Here is a 15,239-nt window from a genome sequence, read left to right on the forward strand (position 1 = left end):
AAATCACACAAATAGGATCACGGATGTGGAAATACGGGGCAATTTAGGAAACAGCGATCACAGGTCAATTTGTTTTAGTATAAATCACACAAATAGGATACATAAGGGAAATACAAAGACACTGAATTTCAAAAGAGCCAACTTCCCTAAACTACGATCCTTGCTAGAAGATAATAATTGGGATAAAATCTTAGGAACAAAGAACACGGAGGAAAAATGGGTATGCTTTAAGAGCATATTAAATAAGGGCATTAGCCAGTGCATCCCAACGGGAAATAAATTTAAAAGAGCTAATAAAAGTCCTGGGTGGCTTAACTCCAACGTAAAAATGCATATAAAAGCAAAGGAGAAGGTCTTCAAAAAATACAAGGCTGAGGGTTCATCATCAGCATTCCAACTTTACAAAGAATGCAACACGAAATGTAAGGATGCAATCAGGGCAGCTAAGATAGAACACGAAAGGCACATAGCGGAGGAGAGTAAAAAAAATCCCAAGAAATTCTTTAAGTACATAAATAGTTAGAAAAGGAGGTCAGATCATATTGGTCCCATAAAGAATGATGAAGGGAATCTGGTTACTAAGGATGGAGAGATGGTGACGTTATTACATTTATTCCTCTCATTAGTCTTCACAAAGGAATCGGGGGCTTCAGTAACCAAAACTGCAATGTTTATCCTCATGAAATGTCACAGGAAGCACCTTCATGGTTAACAGAGGACAGAATTAGAATTAGACTTGAAAAACTTAACATTAATAAATCACCAGGACCAGATGGCTTGCACCTGAGGGTCCTTAAGGAACTCAGTCAAGTAATTGCCAGACCATTGTTCCTAATTTTTACGAACAGTCTACTGACTGAAATGGTACCAACTGATTGGAGAAAAGCCAATGTAGCACCAATATTTAAAAAAGGGCCAAGATACATTCCTGGGAGTTGCAGACCAGTTAGACTAACATCAATTGTATGCAAGCTCTTGGAGCGGATGATAAGGGACTATATACAAGATTTTACTAATGAGAATGGTATCAGCAGTAATCAACATGGATTCATGAATAATCGTTCTTGCCAAACCAATCTATTAACCTTTTATGAGGAGGTGAGCTGCCATATAGATAAAGGAAGGCCCGTAGACTGGATTTTGTGAAAGCATTTGATACAGTTCCCCATAAACGTGTACTGTACAAAGTAAGGTCCATTGGCATGGACCATAGGGTAAGTACATGGATTGAAAACTGGCTACAGGGGAGGGTTCAGAGGGTAGTATTAAATGGGGAGTACTCGGACAGGTCCGGGGTGGAAAGTGGGGTCCCCCAGGGTTCTGTCCTGGGACCATCGCTATTTAATTTATTCATAAATGAACTGGAAAATGGGATAAACAGCGCAATCTCTGTATTTGCGGATGATACTAAGCTAAGCAGGGCAATAACTTCTCCGCAGGATGTGGAAACCTTGCAAGAATATCTAAACAAATTAATGGGGTGGGAAACTACATGGCAAATGAGGTTTAATGTAGAAAAATGTAAAATAATGCATTTGGGTTGCAAAAATATGAATGCAATTTATTTACTAGGGAGAGAACCTCTGGGGGAATCTAGAATGGAAAATGACCTGGGGGTCCTAGTAGATATAATAAAAAAAAAAAAAATATATATATATATATATATATATATATATATATATATATATATATATATATATATATATATATATAAGATCCTGTGAGCCTCCTCTGATTATAAATTGCCTAAATGGCACCGTGAAACAGCTGCAAGCGTTAAACACGTCTCATAAAAACATGCAGATAAAAGCAGAAATAAATATATATGCTGCGCTTTCAAATATTCAAATATACTCTTCACATTATATATATATATATGTGATAACCAAAGTGCAAATATGCGTGTGAATCACACACCGTGATACATCCAGTAACTAATGACTGTAAAAAGTGACAATAGTGCAACAAATACCGTATTTATCAGCTTAAACTTATAACACGCACTTTTTTCCCCTGAAAACAGAGGGTAAATCATGCCTGCGTGTTATACGCCGATATTTTTTTTTTCCAATGGGGGGGTGGGGATCGGGCGGCCCGCCTCATTGGGAGGGTGCCGGGCCGGCCGCCCCGCCCTTCCTGGCCCTGGTTCCGAAAATAAGACTGCCAGCCCCCTCCCACACACCGCCCCCCGCCGCGTCACCCCCAATGCCTGTACCTGTAAACAAGAGCCTAAGCAACGCCGCTCGTTTTGGCCGCTCTCCTCCTCCCGCTCCGCCTCCTCCTCGATTGTAGATTTTGATTGGAGGAGGCGGCTTCTGTGTGCCTCAATTGAGCTCTCTCGTGGATGCGGTCATGTGACTCTCCTCTGCTCATTGATGGTCACATGACCCCTCTCCTCCCGCTCCGCCTCCTCCTCGATTGTAGCTTTTGATTGGAGGAGGAGAGCGGTCATGTGACCATCAATGAAACAGAAGACAGGAGTCACATGACTGGCTCCACGAGAGAGCGGCGTTATTTGAGGTACACAGAAGCCCCGATCCACAATGAGCGTGACACAGGAGGAGCTTCTCAACCCCTAAAGGTATGCTGGCAGCGCTGTCCCAGGAGGCTTGTACTGTGCAGGGATGCTGTGTGCTGTGCAGGGATGTTGTGTGCTGTGCAGGGGGTCCATGTGCTGTGCAAAATTTTTTTTCCCGAAACTTCCCTCTTAAAATCAGGGTGTGTGTTATACACCAGTGCGTGTTATACGCAGATAAATACGGTAGTTGTGAATACTTAAAAATGAACATATAAATGAAAATAAATAATCACACTAGTACGAAGTGCTATAACATGCATCCATATGGTGATAGATTGTATCAAAATTACTGTTCATAAAAACATATAGTGTTCATAAAATCATATAGTGTTCGTAAAGTCATATAATGTTTTTAAAATCATATAGTGGACACAATCCACTAAAACATATAGATGAATAAAAAGTGCTTCTATGTGCATATGTGTAATCCAATTATTTCAATTCAAAAGTGCTTCTAAAGTCCATGCGATTTGGAAACTTCTGCGTAGATAATCCAAAACAAGCCGCAGTGATCCATGTGATTTGGAAACTGCAGTGTAGATAATCCAAAGCAAGCCAGTGATCACACTCAGGTGCTCCCCCCTAGGTATTAAATGCTCACCTTTGAGCGTGTGACTTTGCACTTAAGCTTAGTCAATACACGCATGTGAACCACCTCTGGGGCTCTGCAGTTTTAACCAGACTCCTGGACCCGTCAGCACTATACTTCAGTTGAGTAAAAAAGGATTGGATGGTGTAATAACGTTTTAACAATTTATTAATCACATAAAACCCCCCTATGAGGTACTCACATAGTATAGGTGCATCAGTGCGCCACTCTACATCAGGCAAACAGCATGTAAAGATACCGGATCGGTATTGGGATGGTATGGGGTTCTTTCCTGACAGATCACCTGCTGAATGTCCCTCCTGTCCCCTCCCCTTTGCCTGATATAGAGTGGCGCACTGATGCACCTATACTATGTGAGTACCCCATAGGTGGGTTTTATGTGATTAATAAACTGTTAAAACGTTATTACATCATCCAATCCTTTTTTACTCAACTGAGGTACAGCACTGATGGGTTCAGGAGTCTGGTTAAAACTGCAGAGCACCAGAGGTGGTTCACATGCGTGTATTGACTAGGCTTAAGTGCAAAGTCACACGCTCAAAGGTGAGCGTTTAATACCTAGGGGGGAGCACCTGAGTGTGATCACTGTGGCTTGCTTTGGATTATCTACACAGCAGTTTCCAAATTACATGGACTTTAGAAGCACTTTTGAATTGAAATAATTGGATGACACATATACACATAGAAGCACTTTTTATTCATCTATATGTTTTAGTGGATTGTGTCCACTACATGATTTTATGAACACTATGGGGTTTATTTACTAAAGGTAAATCCACTTTGCACTACAAGTGCACTTGGAAGTGCAGTCACTGTGAATCCGAGGGGGACATGCAATAAAAAACAGCATTTTGCTTGCACATGATTGTATGATAGAATCAGCAGAGATTCCCCTAATTTCAGATCTTCCCCTCAGATTTACAGTGACTGCACTTCCAAGTGCACTTGTAGTGCAAAGTGGGTTTGCCTTTAGTAAATAACCCCCTATATGACTTTATGAACACTATATGATTTTATGAACACTATGGGGTTGATTTACTAAAGGCAAATCCACTTTGCACTACAAGTGCATTTGGAAGTGCAGTCGCTGTAGTTCTGAGGGGAAGATCTGAAATTAGGGGAAGCTCTGCTGATTTTATCATCCAATCATGTGCAAGCTAAAATGCTGTTTTTTATTTTCCTTGCATGTCCCCCTCAGATCTACAGCGACTGCACTTCCAAGTGCAATTGTAGTGCAAAATGGATTTGCCTTTAGTAAATAACCCCCTATATGTTTTTATGAACAGTAATTTTGATACAATCTATCACCATATGGATGCACGTTATAGCACTCCGTACTAGTGTGATTATTTATTTTCATTTATATGTTCATTTTTAAGTATTCATAACTATTTGTTGCACTATTGTCATTTTTTACAGTCACTAGTTACTGGATGTATCACGATGTGTGATTCACACGCATATTTGCACTTTGGTTATCACATGTATATAATGTGAAGAGTATATTTGAAAGCGCAGCATATATATTTATTTCTGGTCCTAGTAGATGGTAGATGACAGGCTCAGCAATTACATGCAATGCCAAGCTGCTGCAAGCAAAGCAAACAGAATATTGGCATGCAATAAAAAGATTAACTCCACAGATAAAATAATTCTCCCACTCTACAAGACTCTGGTCTGGCCACACCTGGAGTATGCTGTCCAGTTCTGGGCACCAGTCCTCAGGAAGGATGTGCTGGAACTGGAGAGAGTCCAGAGAAGGGCAACTAAACTAATAAAGGGACTGGAGGACCTTAGTTATGAGGATAGGTTACGAGCACTGAACTTGTTCTCTCTGGAGAGGAGATGCTTGAGAAGGGATATGATTTCAATGTACAAATACCGTACTGGTGACCCCACGATAGGGATCAAACTTTTCCACAAAAGGGAATTTTATAAGACATGTGGCCATTCACTAAAACTAGAAGAAAAGCGGTTTAACCTTAAACTGCGTAGAGGGTTCTTTACTGTAAGAGCGGTTAGGATGTGGAATTCTCTTCCACAGGCAGTGGTTTCAGCGGGGAGCATCGATAATTTCAAAAAACAATTAGATATGCACCTGAACGACCACAACATACAGGAATTTACAATGTAATACTGACATAAAATCACACCCATAGGTTGGACTTGATGGACTTGTGTCTTTTTTTCAACCTACTATGTAACTATACCTTTTTAAGCTTGGTTTTCTTGGCTAGGGGTGCAGTGCAGTACATTTGAAGCACGTGTATAGCGTATTACCTGTATTTGCGGTGCAGAAAAATGGAGCATGCTCTACTTTTTTTTAACTGCTCTGAACTGCACTGCAATGAGGGGAAATATGCCCATAGGATTACCTTGATTTTGGGCTGTTTATGCAATTGGACTGCAGTTCAAAATGCATCCAACTGCAGCCAACTGCAACCAACTGCATTTGGTGTGAAAGAGCCCTAGAAGTTCCTCCCGCTAAACTAAATGTCTATAGGGTTGATTTACTAATGGCAAATAGACTGCGCAAGTGCAGTTGCTCCAGGACTTAGTAAATGAGGTAAAGCAGAGATATGCAATTAGCGGACCTCCAGCTGTTGCAGAACTACAAGTCCCATGAGGCATAGCAAGACTCTGACAGCCACAAGGATGACACCCAGAGGCAGAGGCATGATGGGACTTGTAGTTTTGCAACAGCTGGAGGTCTGCTAATTGCATTTCCCTGCAGTAAAGCTTCACTCTGCAAGGAATACCCAATCGTGTCCAAGGAAAATAAAAAAACAGCACTTTTGCTTGCACATGATTGGATGATAGAAGTCATCAGAGCTTCTGCTCATTTACTAAGCATTGGAGCAACTAGTGCAAGTGCACATTGCAAAGTGCACAGTTTATTTGTCTTTGGTAAATCAACCCCAATGTGTGCATGGACACATAGGCTAACATGCAGGGGAATTTAGAGGCAGGTAAAAAAAATGTCTGACTCACCTAGGAACAGCTGCAAAAGCATCCTGTGTGCATGAGGCATAATAGTGCTGCTAGTGTTATATTCTGATACAAATATTTTTTTTTCCTACTTTGGCGCTAAAAACACAAATCATAAAAAATGGCCATAAGCTGGCCATACGCAGTGAGAATTTCATTCAGTGGGGGGCCCTGCTAGCCCTGATCCATTTCACAAAAGTTGTTTCATTTTTCAGACCTCTCTGAAATACAGTGCTTAACGCACCTAAACACGTGTAAATGTGTGTAAATGTTTTTAAATGCATCAAGAGTTATTTCTGCCACAACACTGCTGTTCCTGAATAATACAGTGCCTTGCAAAAGTATTCACCCTCCTTGGCTTTTTACCTATTTTGCCTATAAAGATTTGTTTACCTATTTTGTTACATTACAGCCTTTGTTTTTTTTAATCTGAATTATGTGTGATGGATCAGAACACAATAGTCTAAGTTGGTGAAGTAAAATTAGAAAAATATATACAAAAAACTATTTTTCAGAAATAAAAAACTGATAAGTGGCATGTGCGTATGTATTCACCCCCTTTGTTATGAAGACCATAAAAAGCTCTGGTGCAACCAATTACCTTCAGAAGTCACATAATTAGTGAAATGATGTCCACCTGTGTGCAATCTAATGTCACATGATCTGTCATTACATATACACACCTTTTTGAAAGGCCCCATAGGCTGCAACACCTAAGCAAGAGGCACCACTAACCAAACACTGCCATGAAGACCAAGGAACTCTCCAAACAAGTAAGGGACAATGTTGTTGAGAAGTACAAGTCAGGGTTAGGTTATAAAAAAAAATATCCAAATCGTTAATGATCCCTAGGAGCACCATCAAATCTATCATAACCAAATGGAAAGAGCATGGCACAACAGCAAACCTGCCAAGAGACGGCCGCACACCAAAACTCACGGACCGAGCAAGGAGGGCATTAATCAGAGAGGCAGCACAGAGACCTAAGGTAACCCTGGAGGAGCTGCAGAGTTCCACAGCAGAGACTAGAGTATTTGTACATAGGATGACAATATGCCGTACGCTCTATAGAGTTGGCTTTATGGCAGAGTGGCCAGAAGAAAGCCATTACTTTCAGCAAAAAACAAAATGATATGTTTTGAGTTTGCGAAAAGGCATGTGCGAGACTCCCAAAATGTATGGAGGAAGGTGCTCTGGTCTGATGAGACCAAAATTGAACTTTTTGGCTATCATAGAAAACGCTATGTCTGGTGCAAACCCAACACATCAAATCACCCAAAGAACACCATCCCCACAGTAAAACATGGTTGGTGGCAGCATCATGCTGTGGGGATGTTTTTTAGCATTCGGGACTGGGAAACTGGCAGGGCCAGACTTACCATTGGGCTTGACTGGGCTCAAGCCCATGGGCCCCGCCCAATAGGGGGCCCCACCCATTTACATTTTAAATATCTTCATATATCTTCAGCTATATCGGATGAAACTGCGGTGACTCACACTGGTCCTCACTTGGCTGCAGTGCTGCTCTGCTCGAGTCTCTCTCTCTGTCTCATCAGCCGATCAGCAGCGCAGAGACAGAGACTCTAATGTGTAATTACACAAGACGGACCGGGAGGAGCCTGGAGGTGGGTGTAGCTGCGCCGTTGGCTTGGCAACCCTGCACTCATTGCTAGCACCTGGGCCGCCTGGTGTCTAGCAACGAGTGACGTCATTGAGTCAGTCACGTCAGGCTCGGAGTCTCAGACTCTGAGCTGACGTGACCGTGACAGGAGCTGCCTGGAGCGGAGGAGCCTGCCTAAGTGTAGTATCTGTCTTTCCCGGGCTGATAGACAGTTGTTGCTGCAGTCTGGCGCTGTGTGGAGTACCAGTCAACATTTTATTCTATTTAAAGTAATGTATAGAAGGTAGGGCCTGAAAGTGACTCAAGCCCAGGGGCCCCCACTACCCTAAGTCCTCCCCTGGAAACTGGTCAGGGTTGAGGGAAAAATGGATGGTGCTAAATACAGGGATATTCTTGAGCAAAACCTGTACCACTCTGTGTATGATTTGAGGCTAGGATGGAGGTTCACCTTCCAGCAGGACAATGACCCCAAACACTGCTAAAGCAACACTTGAGTGGTTTAAGGGGAAACATGTAAATGTGTTGGAATGGCCTAGTCAAAGCCCAGACTGCAATCCAATAGAAAATCTGTGGTCAGATTTAAAGATTGCTGCTTACAAGCGCAAACCATTCAACTTGAAGGAGCTGGGGCAGTTTTGCCAGGAGGAATGGGCAAAAATCCCAGTGGTAAGATGTGGCAAGCTCATAGAAAGTGACTTGGAGCTATGATAGCTGCAAAAGGTGGCTCTACAAAGTATTGACTTTAGGGGGGTGAATAGTTATGCACATTGACTTTTTCTGTTATTTTGTCCTATTTGTTGTTTGCTTCACAATAAAAAAAAAACATCTTCAAAGTTGTGGGCATGTTCTGTAAATTCAATTATGCAAATCCTCAAACAATCCATGTTAATTCCAGCAACAAAACACAAAAAATGCCAAGGGGGTGAATACTTTTGCAAGGCACTGCATATTAACATTCTGGCCAATGAAATGAATTAACACTCAAGCGCTTAACACGCGAAAATGCGTTTACAAAATGTGGCTATAGGCACAGTTATGATGTTGCTTTTCTCTTGCCATGAGTAAGGCACTCAGGAGGGCTGGGCAAACACCCAGTGTGCATGAGGCCTTAAAACTAAACCCAGTAATATGAGAATAGTACATTTGCCCCCCCCCACATACATACATACATTTTCTTTTTACATTAAAATACTCTATCTTTTTGGCTAATCTGTATACCATGGACACATGATAAACTGCAGGGTCTGCCTGATTTTTGACTTTTCAGGTAGGAGGAGATTTCCACTATAGCCTGTGTCCTCATGCTGTTATGGGAGGCGGATAATCCATCAATCAAGATGTGGCATCCCACCCACTGTGTTCTTTTTTAGTTACTGGGCATGGAGGAGGAGGGAGGGACTGGGCTGTCATTTAAGATCTGTATACACGCCCACATGTGTGATGTCAATATCATGTGACCTGGCCAGCTCTGATAAACAAGGAAATGTTCACTCCAGCAATAGAGACCAAACTGAGCATGTGCAGCAGTACTACCCTCACTGTGTCTTATCTGGCCTTCTACACATAAATACTACATTTAGACAAGTCCCTGAGTCAGGAGTTATGTTTAACAACATAGGAAGGACAGACAACTTCTATACATGAAGTGGCATGTTTGGGATGCAAACCCAGAAACTCAGTGCTGGTAGACAGAAATGATAACCTCTAAGCCACTGAGCTGTCACATGTGGAACCGTCTTACACATAAATACTGCATTACTTTGGACTTATATGTGGTGGAATTACATTAGCCATGAGTTATTCTTCTTGATTTATTCAGTGGTATTTGGTGGTTCTTGGTGTGTGAGAGTGTAGAATAGTGAGGTTACCCTCTGAATTTTGAGAATGCCATTTTTATTTCTGATGTTGGTACACATATCACATTTTCTGGCCTCAAATTATGATTATTTGGAAATAATAAAAACACACAAAATTGAGACTCATTTTAAATTTGCATCAGCAATGGTATTGTGTGTGGTTTGTAAAGACACCTGTGTGAGTTTGGGTAAAGATTTTTGTGAGATGGACAGCAATAAGTGAAAGTGACAGAGAAAAATATATTTTACCAAAACATCAAAACATTACACATTCTAATATTCTTAAAAACATAATAGAGGAAACCGAAGCAACATTGTTGCAAAGACAATTTCTTTGAGAGAAAGATACATTTCATCTCAACATAAAAATATTTATTTGGGGAAGTTATAATTGTACCATTAGAATCAATGGCTGAAACTTGCATTGGGCTACATAACTCTCATTTTCACTCCCCAAAAAAATGCTTTTTAACCCAGCGCTCATTTTGGTATTTAATATAACTCTTGGTAAAAAAAGCCAAGGGAGTGAAAATGAGAGTTGTTTGCGGGTCTGAGCATGCTCAGTTGTGGTGGCACCTAGTTGTAAAGAGACGGGGAATTTATCTCTTCTCAGTGTAGAAATCACTTTTTCACAATATCTTTAAACAATATACAGCATATTTCAGTACCATTTAGGCAATTATATCATGCTCTAAACATTATTTCCATGTGCGATAGTCGTGGTCCTAACAAGAGTCATGGTTTGGGTGCAATTTGTTTTCAGGGAGCTATAGTAATTTAATTTTTGAGAGTATTTTTTGCACCAGCGCTATAGTGAATACCGTTTTAGCGATAATTAGCGTGCACCGCTATAGAAAATAACCCCCTTAGCCTCCAATGATATAAATGCACATCAATCACAATGACCAGTTGCTCAACAATCTTTACATGCTGCACTCCTGTTGCCAAACAGCAGATCCCTGGAGCTGTGGTATTGTAAACACACCACAATGGGAAAAAAACAAAGAAAAAACTGCGCTAACCCCTCATGATGTGTGATAGGGTGTATGTGAAGGGACACCAAATTGAAAAGTAAGCTCAACAAGCTCGTTAAGTTTTGCAAAACGTAAAAAAAAAAAAAAAAAAAAAAAGTGGAAGCAACTGGAAGCGGTTTGGGCATCTCTTCTTTGCTTCTATGTCTGTGACTTGAGTTGTGGCAACCCCCTCCCTCTCCACGTATGCCTGCGGCATATTGAGTGATGTCCTGATGCTGGGTGGCTATCTGGATTCAAGGTCCTGCAAATACCTGGTTTGCCTGCCATCTGCCACGTGAACAGAGGGTTGCTCCAATACCTGCTGGTTATCGGGTCCTTGGTTCATTTACGAGCTTGTTGAGCTTACTATCTGGTAAGCATGAATTCTTAAAGGTGGAGGATCACTGCAAGGGGTGTTTTTCCCACTTTCCATTTTCATTCACTGATCCCTATGAAAAGCTATCGGGGACTCTTCCCATCTCTTTAGAAGATTTCCTTTCCGGTCCTGGGACTTTTGTTGTTTATATAGTTATTTTTCACTATTTTGTGCTTTTGGCACCTTTTTGATTCATATGCACTTATTATGGACTGTTAATAATTGATTTTGTTGTGATAATCCATTTTTGTATCATCTATATATATTTTCATATTCAATTTGGTGTCCCTTCACATACACCCTATCACACATCATGAGTGGTTAGCGCAGTTATTTCTTTGTTTTTTTCCCATTGTTGTGTATATTGCACATTTGAACTGCAGCTCTTGTTGGTTTTTTCTAGCGCAGTGTTTTTTTGGTTTTATAATTGTAAACACACCGCCAAGAGTCCTGGGTGACGCCATTGACCATGGGACATCACGTTGTTGTGATTAATGATGGCTTTGCATTATTGGTTGCCATGATTGATGAAGTGTTTACATTGCTGGAGATCATGATTGCTGGAGAACTGATTTATATTAGGGGATATCATTGTTTTGTGTGTATGTTTGTGTTTTATTTCAATAAAGGACTTTTTCAAGGTATATGTGGGTGCTTATTTACTTTTAATTGTTTTTAGGAGTGGGTTAAGGGCAGAGTTGGTGCATTTTGGTGCCCCCCCCCCCATATGTCATACACTTTATTTGTGCTCTATTAACCTATGGTGGTTGTAGTGCTTAAAGTGTGTGTTTAACACACAGAAAAAATAGAAAAACACCAAAACAGTCAGAGACTGCATACAAGGCAGACTGGACGATCAGAGACTGCATGCATGGCACACAGGGTGGTCAGAGCTTGCATGCATGGCACACGGGGCAGTCAAAGCTTGCATGCATGGCACACGGGGCGGTCAGAGCTTGCATGCATGGAACACGGGGTGGTCAAAGCTTGCATGCATGGCACACGGGATGATCAGAGATTGCATACATCACACAAAGGATGATCAGATATGGCATACATGACACAAGAGATTGTCAGAGATTGCATACATGGCACAAGAGATGGTCATAGACTGCATACACGGCACAAGAGATTGTCAGAGACTGCATACATGGCACAAGAGATTGCCAGAGACTGCATATATGGCACAAGGGATGGTCAGAGACTGCCTACATGGCACAAGGGATGGTCAGAGACTGCTTACATGGTACAAGAGATGGTCAGACTGCATACATGGCAAAAGAGATGATCAGACTGCATACATGGGACAAGAGATGATCAGAGACTGCATACATGGCACAAGAGATTGCTTGCATGGCTCACGGGATGGTCAGTGATTGCATACATGGCACAAGGGATGGTCAGAGACTGCTTACATGGCACAAGAGATGATCAGACTGCTTACATGGCACAAGAGATGATCAGACTGCATACATGGCACAAGAGATGATCAGAGACTGCATACATGGCACAAGAGATTGCTTGCATGGCTCACAGGATGGTCAGAGATTGCATACATGGCACACAGGATGGTCAGGGATTGCATGCCTGGCATATGGGATGGTCACAGATTGCATGCCTGGCACATGGGACGGTCAGAGATTGCATGCATGGCACACGGAACGGTCAGAGATTGCATGCATGGCACACGGAACGGTCAGAGATTGCATGCATGACACAAGGGCAGGACTGGTACAATAATATACACAGCTTGCTTGCCTCACCTTCCACAGAGATGGAAAAGAGAAATCTTCATCTGTGACTGTGCTGTACCACCATGTCACTCACGCTCCTCCTGGGCCTTCTGCTGATCTTGGCCACTCCCTCTGGTCTCACTCAGTTTTAGGCTCATCCCCGGGCTCCCTCTCTTTTTACATACTCTGTGTGCTGCTGAAATCAAGGCTTTCGTTACCCTCTCAGCTACCGCCCAGGTGGGAGGGAATTTTTTTCATGATCTAGGCAGTGATCCTCGCCTCAAGGGCTGAAGAGAGGGGGAGTAGTCTTTGAGTGTATTGCAGTCTCGCTCTGTGCTGCAGCTGGCAGAGGAGGAGTGCAGTAGGCAGGGCCAGGACTATAGTAAGGAGATGCGGAGGTGGTGAAGTAAACAGCACCTGGCCGTGGCTGTGCTGCGCCACCTACTGTCAGTGTACTGAGCTGGGCTGGGTACATGTGCCGTGCGAGCAGGGCTGGCCGCCAGCATAAGCAACTTTTGGGGAACCCCTGACTTTGGCGTCCCCCTCTCCTGTCGCCCTCGGGCAGCCGCCTTGGCTGCCTTATTCTGGCGCCGGCCCTGGTTAGGGGTATTAATGATAGTTTCCAGATTCCAAGTTACCCCATATTAACCCCACCTCCTTCTTGGAGCATCAGAAGTTCTTGTCCCTCAAAATTGGGACAAGAGTGTTTTGCAAGGTTTGGGGGGCTTTGCTGTCTTGCAAGGTGTCCTCCCAATGCTGAAAGGCATTTGGCCTGGTCTTGTACAGGAAGGGCAGGCTGCACGTTCACTGCCTCCCTTTCCTGACCACCAAGGTTGCATGCCTGGATAAGAGTCTGATTAAAATAAATCTATTTTAATAAATGTGTACTTCCCCGCACCACCATTCTGTACTAGATTGGGCCACATGCCTTTTAATATTGGGGGCACCTTGCAAAGGGATGCCAGCAAAGCCTCCCCTTATTGTAAGACCCCCCACACGCAAAATCTGGAAGCCCAATTTATATTATTGTGGTGCCAAAATATCCACCTCCTCCCAGGAGCATAAGCACAGCTGTACATTACCACTTACCCTTCCCACAAAGAATTAAGAGCCCTTTCACACTGCTAGAGCAGCCGCATTAGCGGTAAAGCGCTGCTAGTTTTAGCACCACCTTACCGCTGTTATAGCAGCGCTTTTAACCCCTCTAGTGGGATGAGGAAAGGGTTAAAACTGCCCGCAAAGTGCTGCTGCCAAATCGCTTCAGCAGAGCTGTCCATTGATTTCAATAATAGGGGCAGTTTAGGAGTGGTGTATATAAGCGCACCGCCTCAGTGTGAAAGCACTCGGGCTTTCACACTAGGGAGGCTTGAGAGGCATTTTATAGGCACTATTTTTAGCGCTAAAACACCTGAAAAGCAGGAATTCTGGCAGGCGAACCGCTGTACTTGTTCGGCTGGTCCGCACATACGAATGAGCTTGGTTTGCCTTGAACTCATGCTTGAGCCAAACCTAAAACCTGCATCTCATCCCTAGTGCCAATTGTTTTTTTAACTGGAAAAAAATTTCCAATTGTTTTCAGTAGGATAAAATATGTGTCAATTGTTGGTGTCAGTAGAATATTAAAATAAGTGCCCTTCAAAGTCAGTGTGATAAAATAAATGGCAGCCATTGGCAAAAGTGGGATTAAATAAGCTCCATCTTCTGTGTTCATCTAAGAAAAAAAAGTGCCAAATGTTTGGGTTAGTGGGATATTAAGATAAGTGGCAACTGGTTTCAATAGGGAAAATCAGTGCTAATCACAGGTGTCATTAGAGTAAAATAAACGTCCATTGTTGGTGTAATTTGGATACTAAAATAGGTGCCAACTATTATGTCAGTGGGATAAAATAATTGCCTATCATTGGTTTCAGTGGGATAAAATTAGTACCAGTCGGTGTCAGTAGGATAAAATAAATGCCAACCATTAGTGTCAGTACGATAATATAATTGCCATATGTTAGTGTCAGAGAAATAAAATAAGTATCAAGCATTGGTGTCAGTAAAATATTAAAATAAGTGCTAATTGTTGGTGCCAACAGATTTAAATAAACCCTGTATCATTGGTGTCAAGTGGCAACAAAATAAACCTGAAATTGTTGGTGTCAGTGGAAGCAACCATAAAGAAGCATTGATGTTCAGTGGTTACTAAAGTGTTATATGTATGAGCTGCCTCTGCTGATGATGGGACTAACAGTCACAACTTCAGTACCTTGTACCCTGCCCCCCTCTGCCTAATGCCAAGTGTCCTGGATCTTGATGCATGACAGCTTGCAGGCTGCAGGCATTGCATGCAATGTCCAAAATTTAGGACTGTACCAAAGTACCTATCCAAGACACTTGGTGACTATGTATGTTGTATGTCAGCTCCTGCTTTGCAATGCTACATATTGGTTTGCTTTACTACTTTTTGCAGTGACAGTCTATG

The sequence above is a fragment of the Aquarana catesbeiana genome, linkage group LG07 (assembly GCF_042186555.1).
Source record: "Aquarana catesbeiana isolate 2022-GZ linkage group LG07, ASM4218655v1, whole genome shotgun sequence".
NCBI classification, from domain to species: domain Eukaryota; kingdom Metazoa; phylum Chordata; class Amphibia; order Anura; family Ranidae; genus Aquarana; species Aquarana catesbeiana.